Raw genomic sequence first — 20521 nt, 5'->3', positions numbered from 1 at the left:
CCCCGTTCTGGAGGTTGTGTCTAGGGTGTTCACGAATTCTCCGTATCTAAGCGTCTAGAACAGTGGTTCTTGACTCTGGAGGGGGCGGGGGAGAGAATCCGCTGAGTGTTATGGAGCCCTGAACCAGAAGAGTTCACACCGTCTACAAGCTAATATTTGCACGTCATTTCAGAAGATGCATGGACTGCATCCTTCCAAAGCCATCCATCAACCTCCAGGACAACACAGTAAGATTATAATAACTAATATTGAGCATTTTCTGTATTGTAGGATCTGAATTCATGCTGTACCTATATCCTTTCCTTTCATCTTTCCAACAAAAATAAGACAAAGCGTTGTTTCAGTCATATGCATGGAAAAACTGAGGCTCAGAGAAGTTACCCAAATTAGAAGGCGGATTCAAGCCAAGTGAAGCAGCCAAATCTGTGCTCTTTCAAACAACAACTGCATGAGGTAGAGCCACCACTATTTTACAAATGAGGAAACGGAGGTCTCAGGAGGTTAAGTCACTTGCCCCAGGCCACGTGGACCACTGATTCAGAGCTCCTGACAAAGAAGCAGGACAAAAGGTAAATGCTTTGAAATCCCAAGCGAGGCATACTTGTGGGGAAGGTTCCTGAAGCAGAAACTTCGCATCTGGCTCACCACCCGAGCGCTTATTTCTCTCTTGGGGGTTGGCAGAGGGAAAGAAGGCTGCAGTCGGCACTGTCCACTTGCGCTGTGACCCTACTGCAGCCTGAGACATCAAGGAGCCCGGACCCCCAGCTGGAGCGAGTCAGTGGGGGCTGGAGGAGACGCTCTGTGAGAACCACACGCCAGCCTGGACGTTCTGGACCTCAGGCTCCAAAGGACGAAAAGGAGAGAGGTGAGCAGGGACCCTGACCTACAGGAGACGATGGTGCGTGCTGTGCAATCCATCCGTCAATGTCCTGCTTAGTGAACCTCGCTGCTGTGCCCAGCACATGGGGAGGCCATCCATTCCTTCAGGGGCAGGGATGCAAAAAAGCTGTGGGGAAACGGGAGAATCGACACTGGTCAGGACCACACATGCACCTGCCAGGTCCCTTCACAATAGGTGTCTCCGGAGAGTCAACACTTCCTTCTACCATTGGATAAAACATTTCTAAATGCCTCACTTGGAAACAACTGCAAGACAGTGATAACACTTGAGTGTCCCCTCGTTTTAGACTGAAAGTGGGATTAACACCATATTCACCACGGTCGGTACCGGGGACTTGGTGCTGCTTTCAGATGTCAGGTTCACTAGCAGAGGATAACCATCTCCCAACCTCAAGGACAATCGAAAACTATGGCTCTGAGAACAAGAGGTTACTTCTGATCGGAGCAATCAGAAAGGCCTCGTTTTTACTTGGGTATTAATCTCATCTCTCACATTAAACCAAAAGGAGTCAGGCTAGAGCAGTGTTTAAATTACAAGCTCTGATGGCAGAATATCCCTGTCCAGCCACTTGTTAGTATGTGACTTTGGGCACATTCTCACAGCCTCAGCTTTCATCCATATGATAGAAATAATAATACTGATTGTTTCAAAAGGGTTGTTGGGAGGATTCAACAAAATTACGTGTGCAGGATCTGGCACAGGACAACCCTCAACAAAATAGTAACTATTATTATTATTAAAAAATTTGAGAAGAGACATTATGCCCTTAGAATGTACAGATCAATATTAGACACTCACACATTAAATGGATAAGGACATAATTTTGTAACGTGGAACAATTTCTCCCCAAAAGTTATATCCTTTTGGTGGATCCATTTTAGCAACAGTCTAGCATTTAACTAACCGATTTTTTTTTCAAGCCAAAGAAAACCGTGTAACTATGATAGAATTATTCCTGAACCTGTTTTTGTGAGGGCATTCTGTGAAGCTCAGAATTTGCAATAATTTCTAGTGAAAGCAGAAATAAAACAAAACTCTTTCCTGGTAGCAGAAAGAACACTCAAAGACATTCTACTAGCTTTTTTGTTTTGTTTTGTTTTGGTCTTGTTTTGATCTCATAAAATACAAAGAAAACAAACAAAACAAAAACACTTCAGATGTTCCACTGCAGTGAATCCAACTGTGTGAAAGCATCGAGCAGAGTAGAAACTGATGTCTCATTTGTCCAGCTCTTCCCGGGGCAAATCATTTAGAAGCAGGAATCACACAGATCCCATGACTTTGGATTCCCAGCACCCAGCCCAGTACCCGCCCATTGTGAGCCTCAGTATGAGACCTTGGGTAGAATCTGATTATTTAACGGCCACTCATAAACAAGCAACGCATCACCTTCATGTGCAAAAGCCCCGGGAAGGCAGGGCTAGCGTGCTCCCGCCTCCCCCCCGCCAATCCCCAGAGCACACTCTACACCCAGAGTGGGCCGCGAGCAACAGCCTGGATCAGTCCCACAAGTGAGAACTTGGCAGCATTTCCCTGAAAGGTGCTCAGTCTGTAGAGACTAGTGGTTCCAGCTCCACCTCTTTTGTTCAGAGTGCCTGCTCTTGACAAGACGGACCATTCTCATCCCAAACACGTCCCCAGACTTTCAAAAACAGCCTGGTAGGTAGGTGCTGCCGTGAAAATGACCCAGCCTAAAGGCAAGTTGGGTTTCTCTGATTGTTGGACGTTGTTCTGTATCCTTTATGTGGGAAGGGGTGGTTGGGTGACATCTTAGGGGTAAAAGGGAAGGCGTCTTCACAGCTGCAACTATCCAGCTAATTCAGAGTGAAACATCTGTTTTAAGCATCTCACCCAAAAGTCAAACTGTAGAACCTTCAGTAATATAGACCCTGGGGGATTGGGGGCAGGGCCAAGCCCCGCGACCATGGCCGGCCTGTGCCTCTGGGCTTGAGCCCCGCTTGGTTCCCTCTCATGAGTCTGTATCGGAGGTGGCAGACTCAGAACCTGTTCACCAAATCCAGACGCAGCTGCATTTGCTTCGTCGGTGTGGTGTTGGCCCACACAGGTTTCCTCAGAATTTTTGTTATTTGCCAGAGCATTTTAAAAGTAGGAGATCTGTATTAAAACCCCAGATATCTGACTTCTCGGGAGAGTTGACTGTGCGCGGCCATCCCCGAGCGGCAGCAGGCGGCTGGCTCTGAGCAGCTGTGGTCCCCTGCAGAATGAGCGGCGGTCCCTGTGGTGCCCTGTTCCCACCCAGCTGACTATTCCACCACATGTAGTACCTGCTGGGTCCTCATGTGAACGTGAACCGCTGCTCTTGTTCTACGTGAATCCTACTGGGGAATCTTGACCTTAGTTTTGCAGGCCAGCCGCATACTAGGTGGGACCCCGCTGAAGAACCAGACCAGAGAGAGCAGGTGTACAGCACCTGGACCCCGCCTGATCTCCACCACACACTCCCCATGGTCTTTGTCTCACTTAGGGTGCCCAGGAGGCTCAGCAGCTCTCAGCAATGACACCAGTGAGTGATCCCTTAGCCCTGGCTTCTTCAAGGATCCCCAGGACATCCTGAGAAGGAAAGCAACCAACCTCGACTTCATCGGCCGTCTTGGTCCTCAGGGGCCCAGAGTGCCACTGGTGGACGCTGCTCACAGTTTTGGCTACGCCACCTCTCCACCTTCAGGGTGGGCTCCACTTAACGATCCCCAACAAACAGGAAAAGGCATCTGGGGAAGAGTTTCCAAGAGCTTCCCTTGGTAGCAGATTCCAATGCCTAACAATCCTCCCTTCAGATGAGGGACCGTTTTCATATCCAACCAAAATCACCCTTGAGGCAGTTTAAAGGCATCTCATCTTATGAATGGATAAAGAAGATGTGGTACATATATACAAGGGAACACTTCTCAGCCGTAAAGAAGAATGAAAAATGCCATTTGCAGCAACGTGGATGAACATAGAGATTATCATACTAAGTAAGTGAAGTGACTCAGACAGAGAAAGGCAAATATTATATGATATCACTTATATGTGGAATCTAAAAAGATGATACAAATGAACTTATTCATGAAACAGAAACAGACTCACAGACATAGAAAACAAAGGGGAAGAGGGGGAGGGATAAATAAGGAGTCTGGGATCGGCAGATATAAACTACTATACATAAAATAGAGAAACAAGGTCCTACTGTATAGCAAAGGGAACTATATTCAATATCTGATAATAAACTATAATGGAAAATAATCAGAAAAAAAATATATACATACATATGTATATACATATACATATAAATATACACACACACACACACACACATATACACACACAGAATCACTTTTCCATACATGGAAACTAACACAACATTGTAAATCAACAAAACTTCAATTAAAAAATAAATAAATAAAAAATTTTAAAAATAAAAGCATCTCATCTTACTTGATCAAGAGAAATGTGGAAGAACTGCTCAGCACTCCCTGCAACATACATCCCTCTGTGGACAAATACAATTATTAAATCACCATGCAGCCTTCTCCTCTAACTATTAAATCTTATTTCTCAACCTTTTCCTCATCGTTGAAGCTCTCACCTGAACCTTCTGTGAATTCTCTGCATCTCTCTAGATTCATATAACCCAAAACTAGATGCAGAACTCCAGCAAGGCTCTGAGCAGTGCTGAATATAATAGAGATTGCTTTGTGGTTTCTAAACGTGTAGTTTATTTTGTACTTGATTTCCAAACCGGAGCACTGTATTGCTGACTCACGATCAGCCCAGGGTCCGCAGGATTTTTAGATACTTTTCAGCTCGACATGCATCTACCTTATCACTGCTCATCGCAGATCTGAAAGGTTGGGTTTTCCCTCTGCAAGCACAGTGCCTTTGTCTCTTCTGAACTTCGCTTGTGTTAGTTTCTCTCCATGTCCCTAAGCCACCAAGGCCACTCAGAATTCTGAACCAGTTGGATCTCTGTTCAAAGCAGATTTTCAACCCAACCCCCGTCACCCCGACACCCCTCTACCCTCTTTGCTCAGGCTGCCAGCATCTCCTGCCTGGACGGTTGCAGTAGCCTCCCCGGTAATCTCTCTTCCACTTCGCTCCTTCAAGTCCCGTTTCCACACAGAGGCCACAGCAATACTATTAAAATGTACCCCACCTGCTGCCCCTGTACGGTGGGCCTGCTCCTGCGGAGGTGATGGCGCATTTTGGGGAGCGGGCAGTGATGCTATCCTGAGGGCCCAGCTAGGTGTAGGGGACAAGGACACAAAGACAAAGGGGTGTGTGATGAAGGGAGATCATAGAGGGCCAGCAGGAGGAGGTGCTGAGCCCAGGCAGAGGCCCCAAGGGAGACGGGCAGTGCAGTCTCTCCTCTTCCCGGGGCTGCGGTCTTGGTGGATCGGGTACCAGAGGCTGAGCCATCTTTTTAAAAAAAGGATCACACAGCCCCGTGACCGTGCATCTCCCTGGGGACCTGCAGTGACAGCCGCGCAGGGGAGACTGATGTATTCATGGGCACACTGGCGCCGAGTTTGCCCAGATCAGCGGAGGCGGAGGAGTGGCGGATATGCACGCCGACTGAGTGGTGACGCGGCATCGCATGAGCGGCCCCATCGCCCGCTCCCTCACATCACGCTGCTGGCCCAGCAGAACCAGGCTGTTAGCCGCGGGCCGGACGTGGCCCAGAGGGGTGGCCAGAGGCGCCTTCCTCCACCGGAGTCCGTCCAGATCTCCGTCCGGGTTTGGGGTAAACAGGAGCTACGCCTCACACTTGCCACTGGCTGTGCCTTTCCCCTGAGGCACCTGGGAGACCTTGCTGCCCACTGGGAAAACCTCACTTACTCCCAAGCCCCCCGGCGAAGATGCCGCGGTGCCCAGGCCACCCCAGGCAGGGCACGACGGACGTGACTGGATTGTGGCCGAGGGCAGGAGGAGACACAGAGCTCCACAAGAAGGGCAGGATCAGGTCAGCTCGAGGACACTTCCCAGGCGCCCTTTCCCGTCTCACTGGGGGAGGGAATCTGGCATGACGCCCACACACAGCCCCTGCTCAGGCGATGCCCAGCCTATCCTGCCGAGATCATTCCTTCTGCGGCCACCGAGTGTGCAGCTGCGGCCAAAGGGGCCACCCCAGGAGCCGCGGCCGCGGCGGGGGCAGCGGGCGCCGGGAGCGCAGCAGCTCCGAGGCCCGCGCGCCCACAACGGGCAGACACAGCAGCTCCCGGGCTGGAGGAGCGGCGGGCGGCACAGCCGCGGGGGGAGCGCCAGCGGGTCCCCGGGGCGGCCGCCCGCGGTCACGGGGGGCGCGCAGCGTGGCCCAGGGCGGGACTGGGGCCCTGCAGAGGACAGCACGACGCGGCCATCTCGGGAGCACGGGGACCAGCAGATCTAGGATGGAACAAATAGAGGCCCAGACGTGGGGGCCTCGCGCCCTCCCTGCAGAGGGCCGACAGCAGGAGACCTTCGAGGGAGCGTCACGGCCAGTGCTGACGCCCAGACGGGAAGCAGCAGCAGCGGGAGGGCGGAGCGCGGGAGGGGCTGACACAGCAGCGTGCACAGTCCTCCAGCTGGATTCCTGAGAGGTGACGAGAGAAAACGGCCCGCGCAGCACGGGGGCGGCGGCTCCTGTCTGCACAAAACCACCGCCGGGAACAGCCTGCCGCTCCGCAGTCGGGGGCCTGGGACGGCCAGTCCGGGCTCCGCAGTGACCAACCAGCAGGGCCGGCTGTCCCTTCAGGAAGGTCCCTGCCAGCCTCTGCCTTTCGGGCGCACCGCCGGGGGGTGGGCCGCCGCGTCTGAGGCCTTGGAGGAGCACGCGGGCCACCGCGGAGACAGCAGCGGGTGGCCAGGGGCCGAGGTCGCTGCTCCCGCGCTGACCTCTGAGATCAGAGAGGCGGTAACCTTGGACCCCGATAAGCAGCCTGGAGACCCAAGTGTTCCCAGGGCCGCTGCAGCTTCCCTTCCTGTGGTCAGAAGGGAGCCGAGATGAGAGAAGCTCAGAGGACAGGTGTCCTCTGGGGTTCCACGGCCCACGGCCCAGCAGTGACCACGCAGTGGAATCCGCGATGCCCCCGGTCCCCGCAGGGGCCCCACCTCACTCCCTCCCTCTGGGAGCCAGGCTGGGGCACAGCCTTGCCTTCCAGTCCTGGCTTTGGTCCCCAGGCTGCTGGCTGGGAGGCACCCCCCATCCTCCCACATCTCCCCCAGGACCCTGAACGCAGACTTCAGTCCAGGCCACAGACCGAGCAAGGGCAGGAGTCCCATCTCCTTGGGATGCCCAGGGAGGGAGGACGGATGCTTTGACCCTATCAGTGGACAGAGTCGGAAAGTGTGTCATGTAGACTCAGCGATTCCACTGGTCTGAGCTCTGGAGAAAGGCCCCCACGCGTTCCAGGAGACCAGCAGGGAACGCTGGTAGGAAAGCGGTTTGTAGCAGTGAACACGGGGAGCCCCCAAACGCCTCCGACCAGGAGAATGGAGAGAGCGTGGACAGGCACGGGGGACCCAGCTCCAGAGCGGGAATGACCAAGGCTGCACCTCACACACTGTCAGACAGTGAAAAAGCAAGTTGCAGAAGAAAACATGCAGAACAGTTCAAAGACAAGGCCGAAAATGTATGGCGAAGGCACATGTTTGCAGTCACAGTAGAGAAACGGGGCAGGACCGACAGAGCAGCCGGGAGCGTGGATGTGTGCAGGGTGGGGAGGGTGTGTGTAGGGTCCGTGTGTGCAGGGTCCGTGTGTGCAGGATCCGTGTGTGCAGGGTCCGTGTGTGTAGGATCTGTGTGTGCAGGATCCGTGTGTGCAGGATCGGGGCGGCACACACAGGGGCTTTGACGGAGCCGGGGGTTGATTATAGTTCTGAAACAAAGTGCTTGTACTCAGGAGCTTCCTATCATATTTTTTCACATTTTAACATCCCTGAAGTCAGGATGGTCTTTAAATTCCCGTCAGTCAGGTGGCAGTTGTGATGTAGTTGCATTGCCTTAGAAATACCTTAAACAACTTCTTTCACTTATGTTTTCCTTTTTTATGAAGGCACGATATACAACAGAAATCTGTCCCTGTCTGAAAGATCACTTTTAAAAAGTATTAAAAATTCTCAATGACAAGAAAAACATGGAAGTCAGGTCACTTCAGCCTCTTCTGAGGAGTTCTCAGGGACTTCCCTTCACACTTAGCCCTAAGCTAACGTTCTCACGGTGGCCTTCAAGGCCTTCAGGATCTTCTTCCTGCCTCCTCTTGGGTCATCTGGCCCTCCTCCCTGCTAACAGCTCTTCAGCCCTGGCCTCCTTGCTGCTCCCTGCCTGGAATGCCCTTCTCCTAGACATCCTGTGACATTTTCTTTCTTTTTTAAAACAGGAGTCCTATTTTATTTTATTTATTTATTTTTAATTAATTTATTTATTTATTTTTGGCTGCATTGGGTCTTCGTTGCTACATGCAAGCTGTCTCTAGTTGTGGCGAGCAGGGGCTACTCTTCGTTGCGGTGCGTGGGCTTCTCACTGTGGTGGCTTCTCTTGTTGTGGAGCACGGGCTGTAGGTGCACGGGCTCAGTAGTTGTGGCACACAGGCTTCAGTAGTTGTGGCACGAGGGCTCAGGAGTTGTGGCTCGTGGGCTCTAGAGCACAGGCTCAGTAGTTGTGGTGCATGGGCTTAGTTGCTCTGCGGCATGTGGGATCTTCCCGGACCAGGGTTCGAACTGGTGTCCCCTTCACTGGCAGGCAGATTCTAAACCACTGCACCACCAGGGAATTCCCCATGATGTTCTTCTAACTTCCATTTATAAAGACACTCAATGAACCTCAGAGTCTCTTGACATTCTCTCTAACTTCTATTTATAAAGACACTCAACGAACCTCAGAGTCTCTTGACACTGATGCCAGCTTCTCCAAGGTACAAAATTCTAGAAGGAAAAGACTCATTTCAATTGAAACTCTCATGATCTGCCTAATTACAATCCAACCTGGTTTTCAAAATTGATTTCTTGGTCAAACTTAGCATCACCGACAAGAGAGAAGCTGACAGCATAAGCCTCAGTGGCAATATCATACTTCGCCTTCTTGGTGTTCTTGCCAGAAACGTTTTACTTGAATCTAGTCATGAGGACCCCGACAGATAAATCCAGATTGTGGTGCATTTTATAAAACAACTGGCCTGAACTCATCAAAAATGTCATATCATCAACAACAACAAAGTGGAGGAGACTATTCCAGACCAAAGGAAAGTGAAGCCGCATAATAACAAACACAATGAAGGAAACGTGATTGAATTCTGGGGGAGAAATCTATAAAGGACCATTGGGAGATGATTAGGAACATCTGAATACGAGCTGTACGTTAGATTATATTGAATTAACGGGTTTCTAAGGTGTGATCCCGGCATTAAGGACACGCAGGCGAATATTGGTTCTTGGCACACACACTTGGAAGTAGAGGGAGCATCAGGACATCTGCAATTTTCAAGCTTCTCAACAAAAAAATGGAGGAAAGCAAACGTGACAAGATGTTAACAACTAAGGAATCTGGGTAAAAAGATGTTTGATATTTATTGTACTATCCTTTCCATTTTTTATGTTTGAAATTCCTAAATAAAATTTTTTTAAATCAGTTTCTTCTATATTGGAGCAAAATACACACCTAAAAGAAAGGTTTATAAACCCCAAAAATATTATGGCGTTTTCAGTGTTTTTAAATAACTCACATAATTTGAAGAGTAACAAGGGAAGTGAATGCAACAAACACAACACTTTACCATCGAAGCTGACAGGTGAGCAGGGTGAGGTGTAAGATGCCAATGGAACTTTGACGTATGATGTCTGAGCTGAGATCCCTGCCTTGTTTTCTAAAATCTAGCCTGACTCCCGTTCAAGTGCCGCACTCTATTTCCAGCCATAGTCATCTGGATACGTTTATAAAACTTTGTAGCTATCAGGATGTATTTGATTTTGCCAATATATGCCATCAGTGGAGAACAAAACTACTCAACATTAACATTTATTTTAAAACTGCTTAAGGTCTACACTGTCATAAGAAAGACTGTAAAATCTGGCAAACAGTTCCACATTTCAAAAATACTGAAACTAGTAAACATTAAAAACATCCTTCAAAAAATGGTTTACATGACAGCAAGATGTGTAATTATTTTATAACAAAGTATTTAAACTCAAAATTTTCTAATTATTGTGATTTAAAACATGAACTATCATTTCATGTTCAATAATTTTACTTGTATAATTTGCTTAGAATGACTTTGCTATAATTATTATTTGTAATTATATTAACAAGAAATAAATAATATACTTTTTTTCTTACTTGAGGAAGGACCACTGTTGTCTCATCTACACGATAGCACTGAATTGTTATCAGCCCTGGTTAGGTTAGGTGAGTAAAGAAATAATAATGGTAAAGATAATGGCAAGAATAAAACAAAGGAATAAAAATATGTACAATGGAGTAACAAATTCAAATCCATGTTATTAGTACACTGGTAGACATTTTAAAATCAAGTACCAATTAGCTTTAAAATCTTTGAAATTTTGCATGCTTTGTCTCCTTAAGTCAATTAAAACAACCAAGAGTACTCGATAATATTAGATTTGTGAGCACCTAAATTAAATTTGCAATCAATAGTTAAAGTGGGGGAAATCAAATTTATTAAATTCATAAGTTCTTTTTCATTTAATCATTGTGTAACTAGTGTCTGAATATTTAGATGAATGTTGATTGTCTGAAGATTAATACATTGCACATTCAACAAAGTAGAAATTGGATTGAGTATTTCTCTCCACGCACAAAAAACCCAGGGGCATTCCAGGTTCTACCAAGAGTCACCACACCCAGGAATTGATGCCTGGACTACATATAGGAGGCTAGTGGCCTAGGAAGCAACCTGGCATGAGAACCCTGCCCAAGAGGGACACTTGGCACTGGAGAGTGACCAGCCAAGGAGTCAGATCCTCTCTCCTAGACTCTGACTCTAAGACAGAACTGTCTTCAACTGTCCATGGGTAAAGGCAGGCAGAAAGAGCAGAGCAGAGAGATGCTTGTTTGCAAGCCACTCCAGTAAAGACAAGACCTGCTTCCCGGGGAGCAGCAAGAGGGCTGGTCACCCTGGTGCCGTTAGGTCCCCCAGCTCTCCTGGCCCGGGGCTCCGCGAGCCTCCTGGGCAAGCTCCTGCATGAGCCACTTCTCTCGCAGCCTGCGGTGCAATACAGGTGCCCGGCAGGGTGGGAGAAAAGTAGAACCTAGCCTCCGAGCTGTGCAGGAAACACGTGGGAGCATCGATCACTGTGCTGCTTTAAGCACTGAGGGTAAACAGCATGTGCCTTATTCAATCTCAAGACACCTGTAGCTTAGCAATTAAAATATAACATCCAAAAGGCACCAACAGTAGGTATGTACCAAGTGCAATGAGGCCACCTAGAAGGGAATGAAGAATGCCTCGGAGGCCTGAGTATGAGGAATTAAGGATTGGGAAAGACTCCAAGGAGAATGGGACATTTGGCCTTGAAAATAACAGTGAGAGATTTTACCAAGATGCAAAAAAGGGGAGAGGGGATGCGAACCAGTGGTACAGAGGCAGCATAGCCTGGGGGGGTCAGGGACAGACTGTGCCCAGTTGCCTGTTTTCAAATCCTGACCTTACAACTTGCGACCTGTATGACCTGGAGCAAACTCTCTATCCCTCAGTTTATAATGGCAGTACCTACTCATAGGACTATTATGAGGATGAAGTGAGTTACAGCAGGTAATGTTCTTAGATCAACGCTTCACCTGTGATTAGCACGCAGTAACGTTAGCTACTATTATCTGTTTCCACACCACGTGCTAACAGAAACCTCCCACTCTTCTTCCTCCCTTCTGCTCTTGGTGGTTTTGAGCACACTTGGTGCTTTGTGTTCTGCCCTTCCACGTGAGTGTGCTCTGGCCTAGCCTGTTCAGGCCACCTCTTGCCCAGCAGGACGGCGTGCTCATGGACGTGTTCTTGGCTTCTCCCATCTGCGGCACTAGACCCTGCATTAGACGCATCCCCAGCCCGGTCCTCCATCAACCTCGGCAGGTCAGAGATACCTTCAAACAGGAGCTCTTGAACTTGAGATAGATTCAAACCCAATTCTATCCTTTGCTACCTTGTGCATATTAAACTCTTTGAAGCTTGGGTTTTTTTAGTCTTTATTGAATTTGTTACAATATTGCTTCTATTTTATGCCTTGGTTTTTTGCCCGCGAGGCATGTGGGATCTTAGTTCCCCGACCAGGGATCGAACCCACAGCCCCTGCACTGGAAGGCGAAGTCTTAACCACTGGACCGCCAGGGAAGTCCGAAGCTTGGGTTTTTTAATCTGTAAATTGAGGGTAACAACATCTACCACATAGGGCTGTTACTGTAAGGCTTAATTAAAAAAAAAATAAGTATGCAGAGCTGTTTGACCGAGTGCCCAACATATAATAACTGCCCAATAAATAGTAGCATTATCATACAAACAACAATAACCTTGCAGTGGTGTACAGATTGTTATGTATTTGCTCATTTTTCTAGAAAGAGTCATAGCTTTTATCAAATTATCAAAGAGGTCCTTCTTCCTGCCTGGTGTTCTCCCAGTACGGAGGGACTCTTGCTCAGACTGCAATGTATGGCCTGTAGTCCTTGGCTAGGACTCCGCTAAGTGCGTAAAACACAGAAGAGAAAGCCTCCCCAGCCTCGTCTCCGTCTGTGCAGTCACCTTCCACCAGGGAGTCAGGGAAGACAGACGTGCCCACGGAAAATAATTGGAACGTGAGCTGAGTAGGGCCACACCTCTCCTTCCTTCTCTCCTCACAGCCTCACCCCAGTTCCCAGGGTCCCCAGTTTGGTCAACTTCCTATGCCAGCTACACTCATTCCAGAAAAGGATCTGAAAAATTCACTGGTACTAAGACCAGGATGAAAAAGAACACAAGATTCCCAGGAATATCTGCCTTTGAGTCATTGGGCAGAGCTCAAATCAAAGGGATGAAGCCTAATTAGGGAATTACAGGCTCCAGGAATGCCAGGGAGGAAAAATGCTGTGTTACTGGGAGATGTTCCCAGGACATGAGTCCTGTCCCAGGGGTGGCAGTCTATATGAGCTGATATGGAAAGAGACATTAAGTGGAAAAAGCAAGATACAGATCAGTGTGCCTAGAATGAATATACATATATATGCTTGTATATAAATGGAAAATTCCAGAAAGATACAAAGCTAATTGGTAACAATGACTACCTGGGGAGGATTGGAAATCTGGGGTAGAAGAAGGCTTATTTCTACTTTTTTTTCACTTATATTCTTTTATACTGTTGATTTTTTTTTTTTACCATATATATATATATATATATCACTTTTTCAATTTAAGAAATAAGTTTGAAAAGACAGCATGAGTAAATTCAGTGAGCTATGAAATCTTTTGATAAAACCAACCGCGTGAAATATTACTTTTAAAAACTAACAAGAGACCACAGTTAACAAAACAGGATGCCATAAATCAAACCCACAGCCAAAATATTTCGCTAGGATTCAAAATTCAGGTTAAATTCTGTAATACAGAGTGTCATTAAAGGTGACTGATGTACTGCGAAAATTGTGAGGAAAATATGCCCAGTGCTGGAGCGGGCTTTCTTAACGATGTAGGTTTTTATTTTAGAAAGGACATCCACTACATCTCCACACCTATTTTTGAACGAAGAAAAAGGGTTTCAGAAAGCTGTGTTCTTCACTGGTTAAATCGGCCCTCTCCCGGCAAGCGTGCCTCTGGCTCTGAGCCTGAGAACCAGCACTGCACACACCAGCTGCCTTGGTCCTTACAGACAGCGTTTTCCCAGCAAGCTTGGAGTGATAAGTATTAAGGTGGGTCAAAGTCAGAAACCACAGAACACGTGGGTGTGTGGTGTGAATGGGTGCACAGTCACAGGCCTTTCATCACGCTCATGATTTTAGGGACCACTCAGAATTTTGCTCAGTTTCTCACGTTCCTGCCTTTGGGATGTGATGATGACATTTGTTGACGGAGAAACACAAAACAAAATCCCCACAAGTCCTGAAAATTAGAAAATTTCCCAGTGGAACATTCTATTAAGAAGGAGGAGAAAAAACCCTCACATCTCCACCAGCCAGGCGCCACCATCAATTCCCAAAGGTGTTGAGAGCAGCAAGAGACAGTACTCCTCCAGAAAAAACCCTTAGACATATTCTGCTTCACTAAATACTACACAACTGAAAATAAACTAAAATTTTTTTTAAAAGTTGGCTTTGAAAAGACACTATTAACATCCAAAATACTCATATGCTCTAGGCATCATGAAAGTAGTATATAAATTTGCGAACTAAAAAGGCAACTGAGACACTAAAAAGGCAACTGACAAACATTTAAAGGCAGATGGATCTATGAAATCACACAGTAGGTTCCACATTATAGGCAGTTTCCTGGTGAATTTCTTTAAGCATGTTGGCTCAGACATGCCACTGACATTTGTTAAGAGACAGATCCAGACCAAATTAATCTGCCAGAGTCTCCTGTATTTGGCACAGTTGGACATAACAGGGAGATCCTCCATCCTTAAGGAATTACTCTATTTAGAGAGAGACATAGAAACGCATGGCAACAATTAGAATAACATCATATAGTGAGCTAGATCAAAGTGAAAGCCTGTTTTTTTCTAATTAACATCTATAAACGGTTTACAATATGTGCCAGGCACTACACGTAGTGCTTCAAATGCATTATCTTATTTAATTCTCACCCATCTGCGTGAGGCAGATGCAGTTGCTCTCCCCGTGTCACAAATGATAAAACAGAGGCTTAGAAAGATTGGTAAGTACCAAGCCCAGAGCCCAGGCCCTTAACCACTCTGCTCTATTTCCTGTGATCATTTCACCAGAAACAAGCAACAAGCAGAGCTGCTGGATATCCCAGCCACACATTTTCAGTCACTGGGTCTGCATCAACACCAAAAACAAACTTCCTAAATTTACTAAGTTTTTCTATAATCTGTCAGCTCTATGTGCAGCTGCACCAAAGCTGGGTGCAAAAAATGTCATCTCGGTCCTTTTCAGTCACCTTTAGAAACAGTCCTTCTTTGCCAGTTTTGACAAAGTAAATATAAGACTTGGCCAGAAATGAAGGGGAAGCAAAGCTGCTCTATGTTACCAACGTATAGATTATTCTTTTAACATTAGGAGGTCATATAAAATTTAATTTCCTCTTCCTTGATTCAAAATGTTCTGTTACTTATGTATGAAAAATTAGAACAAATCAAAACATGTTTATCTCATACAATAAATGTGTTTCAGGAAAGTGATGTATAAACAGAATTACATGTTAAATACACAAGGGAGAACTGGTTATTGGAAAGAAGTTGGTAATGATTCATTTTGTACTGCAAAGAATTCTTTTGTATGAATTTATTTATAACACACCCCATACCAAACACGTTTCAGGCAGCTTAGAAAGGTACATATAATCCCAGATAAAATGAAATCTGAAAACAGTAATGGATTTAAGGCAAACGGAACGTAATGGTAGCCAGGGGTAAAATGAGTGCACGGGATCCATGAAGGTCTTTGGCCTTCACAGGGGTGGGCCCACAATTTAGCCCTAAACTGTCTAGCAGCCAACATCTAGACTGAAACACTATCGGTACACAATTGGAGGCGTATGGAATACGTTTTAACAAAACAGGTTGATATGTTCCAAGTGATTCCCGGACCTCCTGACCTTAAGGAGACCCTTCTGCTCCCAGACCCTGTTTCCCCTGCGGCCACCTCCACGAGGTGCCCCGTCTCCCCTGCGGCCACCTCCACGAGGTGCCCCGTCTCCCCTGCGGCCACCTCCACGAGGTGCCCCGTCTCCCCTGCGGCCACCTCCACGAGGTGCCCCGTCTCCCCTGTGGCCACCTCCACGAGGCTGCTCCTCCTCCCGAGTCAAAGCCATCCTCCACCTAAACTGTCTTCTCCAGACCATTTTTTATTTACATTTCGTAAAAGCTTCTACTCCTCTTGTCATCTTACAGCGCCTGCTCACTTCCGCTCATCCCTCCAAGACTGGCATCTCCTCCCATTCTCCCACCGCGCACCTGCGCATATCCGCTTCCGGGGTGACGCTCTAAAGGGATGCCCGCCCACACCCATCCTGTCCACGTCACTTCCCTGGTCCTGCTCCATTCCACCTGCTCAGCTGCGCGCTGTCATCTCCGTGCACCCCGTCTTCCTCATAGTGCACCTCGGGAATCCCCACATCAGCCTTCCAGGGCCGGTTCTCACCCCTGCTGCACGCTACAGCCACGTGGTCACCTAGTGCCGGTGCCTGGGGACCTCCAAGATTCTAATGTAACTGACCCAGAGTGCGGCCCAGGAATCCGGGCATTTGTCGAGCACATTCCAATAGGCAACCAGCGTTGAGACTCCGGATCTAGTCGCTGGCTGCCATCACCCGTTCTTCCTGCTTCGGCCTGGTCCTCGACCTCGCTGGGCCCCTGATCCACGACCTCTCCCAGCACATCACCACCCACGGCCCCTCTTTCCGTTCTCAGTCCCTTTGTCCTCCCAACCAGTCTTAGTCCCATGCTTCATTCACCTCTGCCGCTCTTCTTCCAGTATCTTAAACTCTCTTGACCTATCGTATTTACATAACAACTACGAAAACCCCCCAAAAAACCAAACAAACAAATGAAAAACTCCAATCTAAAGGAATCCAACTGTTCCCCTTCTTAGTGCCTGAGACTTCCGAGCAGTGCTTGGGGGGAGAAAGACCAATATTCCTCATGTAAATTAAAAATTAAAAGGAAGTATCTTAGCAAATTAAAGATAGAAGAGAACGACCTTAATTTAAAAAATGGAATTTGCAACAAACAATTCAAACATAAAAGTTCCAAATGAATCTAAGTTAAATTATTAGATTTGAAGAACCAGCTTAGCAAATTTTCTGGATAGACTGTCAATATACAAAACTCAATTGTGTTTCTCTATTGCAGCAATAAAGAGTTTGAATTTGAAAAAAAAAATTTCAGATGCCACTTACTCCATCAAGTACTCAGGGATAAATCTGACACTGTTTAAGTTGCCCAACTGAAGTCAAAAACTTACATTCACACAAAAACCTACACATGAGATTTTATAGTGGCTTTATTCATAATTGCCAAAACTTGTAAACAACCCAAATGTGTCTCACCTGGAGAGTGGATAAACTGGAATACATGTCTTCGATGGACACTTACTCAGCAATACAGGGAAATGAACTCCTGATACATGCGCAAGCAGGGTGAACCCCAAAGGCACTCTAAGAAATGCAAGCCAGACTCAAAGGCTACACGCTGCAGGATTCCATTTCCATGACATTCTGGAAAAGGCAACCTATACGGACAGGAAACAGGTGACTGACAGGCGCAGCAGTGGGAAGAAAGGTTTACTAATGTGTGGGACAGGGAGATTGCTGGAACTGTTCTATATCTTGGGTTTTTTCCTAGCTTTATTGAGGTATAATTGACATATAACATTGTGTAAGTTTAAGGTATACAGTGTGATGATTTGATATCCATATACATATTGCAAACTAATCTGCACAGTAAGGTTAGTGAGCACATACATCACCTCACATAGTTACCTTCTGTGTGTGTGGCGAGAATTTTAAGGTTTATTCCCTTAGCAAATTTCAAGCATACAATACAGTATTGTTAACTGCAGTCACCATGCTGTACATTACATTCTCAGAACGTATTCATCTTATAACTGGAACACTATACTCTTCGACCACCTTCACCAATTTCCCCCACCTCCCAGCCCCTGGCAATCACCAAACTACACTCTCTGTTTCTATGATTTTGTTTTTCTTTAGATTCCACATACAGATGAGATCATACAGTAACTGTCCTTCTCTGCCTGACATATTTCACTTAATATAATGCCTTCATGCTTTGTTTATGTTGTTGCAAATGGCAGGATTTCCTTCTTTTTCGTGGCTGAATAATATTCTTGTTGTGTATATGTAACACATTTTTGTATTCATGCATCTCTCAATGGACACTTTAGGATGTTTCCATGTCTTGGCTACCGTAAATAATGCTGCAATAAACATGGGGTTTATTGAGATATCTCAAGATAGTGATTTAAATCCTTATTGTTCTATATCTTGATTGTGGTGGTTACACACACACAAAAATGCATTTGTCAGAATTCACAGGCCTGTATAATAAGGAGTGAATTTTGCAGGATGCAGATTATACCTTAATTGTAAAGTTTTTAAAACAGAAAAAATAAACTCTCTATTCTACATTGTTTGCTTATACAAGTTAATATTTTTTAAATCTCAGTAACAGAATTGTTTCAAGGGGAAATTTGTAACAATTCAAAATTGCTATTTGTATGTCCTGTGGTCCTACATATTCCTGTGTTTAAATAGTAAATTTAAAATAAACAATCATAACACAGTGATTATAAGACAAAAACCAGAACTTGCATTACTTAAATTTTGTCATTCTATGAGATCACTTGGAATTTTGATTGGTGTTTAAGTTTTGAAATAATGAAAAAGAGTGATAAGTATAAGGTTTGTGTTTGATGAATGCAAATTTCAGTTAACATATAAAATATTTTATATAATTTGATTAGTATGTTTAAAGTTGAGATTTATTTTATTTTATTTAAATTATTTAAATTTGAATTATTAAATATTTAATGATTTTAATTTATTTGAATTCAGATGGTTTAAATTTTTAAAAATTTTAATTATAATTTATTATAATTATAATTATGAATTGTTTTAAAACTAAAGAATAAACTACGAAAATACAACATTATATCAGGGGTACAATTTGGTAGTTGCCTAAATTATACCTTTGGCAGGCTGTTCAAATTTATCAACATTTATTTGTTACAGAGCATTTTTAAAGGATTTCTATGACTACTTCCATATCTGTCACTTCATGTAAAAGGAAAATATGAAATTAAAATTAACAAAAATATTTTCAACAGATTATAAGAGAAGGTAGATTTAAAAATCTGGCTACACTGTCTTGAACATGCATATATCAAGATCAATTCTGACAGTCATTGACAAACTTGCAGAAGTAAGGACTGGAAACAGGAGCAGCGGGAAAAGGATAATCTTTTCAATAAATTATGCTAAGTTAACTGGATATCCACGTAGGAAAAGAGAGAAAGAAACTTCCCTCCTGCTTCATACATAAAAGTCAATTTCAGGTGGACTGAAATCTGAATGTGATAAATAAAACAATACAGATTATTTAAGACGATACAGGAGAATATCTTCACCATCTTGGGTTAGAAATCACTAAGTACAGAAGAAAAGACTGATTGATTTGTCTTCATTAAACTTAAATCTGTTCATCTAAAAATACCATTAAGAGAATGAAAAGGTAAGACAGCATGAGCTTAAAACTACGAAAGAACAATAAAACCTGTAAAACCAAGATGTAATTAATTCTCAGACACTGCTGGTGGGAGGGTAAACTGATAGAAGTACTTTGGAAAACAGCCTGGCATTATCTAATAAAGATGAAAATAATATATCTTATGATGATAAGGGACTTCTGGCTATAGCAAAATAAAAGGTCAGCAAATCATTTCCTCAGAAAGCAAGTATAAAACTGGACAAAATCATTTAAAACAACACTTTCATGGCTCTGGAAGTTTACTAAAGGGAAACAGCAAATGGAGAGAGATTTAGTCATGAAAAGCTGTTAGAACTTTGGGGGAAGAACAGGAAGAGTCTGCAGACTTACTGCTGGGGGCAGCTCCAATCCTCCTGCCTCTTGGTCAGCCAGGTGGTCTTACCAGGGAATGTGAAACAGTAGGTTTGCTGCTGAATACTTATGGGTTTAGAATGCATATACATATTAGATATAATATCTATCTCTATATTATATCTATGTTATATCATATGTTATTATATATAATATAGATATAAAACAATAAAAGCACAACGGGAAGGAAATGAATTGGATTTATAGTGAGGCAAAGTTGCTAATTTTTACTGGAATTAAGTCAACATTAATCTTTAGTAGATAGTAACAAGATGCATATTATAATTACTAGAGTAACCACTAGGAAGATAATTCATAAAATAGACTGGAAAAGTCAACTCAGGTGACATAATTGGGAATGGAGGAGTAAAGACCTCCAAAAATCCTCTCCTCCATAAAACCATGAGAACACTGGCAAAAAGTGTCAAAATCAACTTTTTCAAAACTCTGGAAATTAACCAAAGGCTTGAAACAGTCTAGGAGTGTTTTATTTAAGAAAAACAGCTGAGTCTCAGTAAGAACAGTGAACTCACTGGCATTTTAAGTTGCCCTATTGCCACCCCCCCTTTCCTCAGCTGTACAGTAGCCTTGAAAATCAGCATCCCACAAATGCAATAAAATCCAGCAGCCCAGCAGTCACTCGAAAATTTGCAGCTCTTTCAAAACCCCATTCTCAGAAAATTATCATTATTAGACTTGTCTGGTGGTTCCCTGGAAGATCTCACTTGCAAGGCTTGTTTTATTTGATCTTACCCAGAGCTTGCCCCATAAAAACAGCCTTTTCTCAGGGCCATTTGTTGAAAAAAATCAGTGGCAATCATTTAATATTGCAGTTCCCTGAGGTAGCAATAAGAG

Source organism: Balaenoptera acutorostrata, chromosome 10, assembly GCF_949987535.1.
Source record: "Balaenoptera acutorostrata chromosome 10, mBalAcu1.1, whole genome shotgun sequence".
In the NCBI taxonomy this organism is placed as follows: domain Eukaryota; kingdom Metazoa; phylum Chordata; class Mammalia; order Artiodactyla; family Balaenopteridae; genus Balaenoptera; species Balaenoptera acutorostrata.
Note: the sequence above shows the minus strand (reverse complement) of the source record.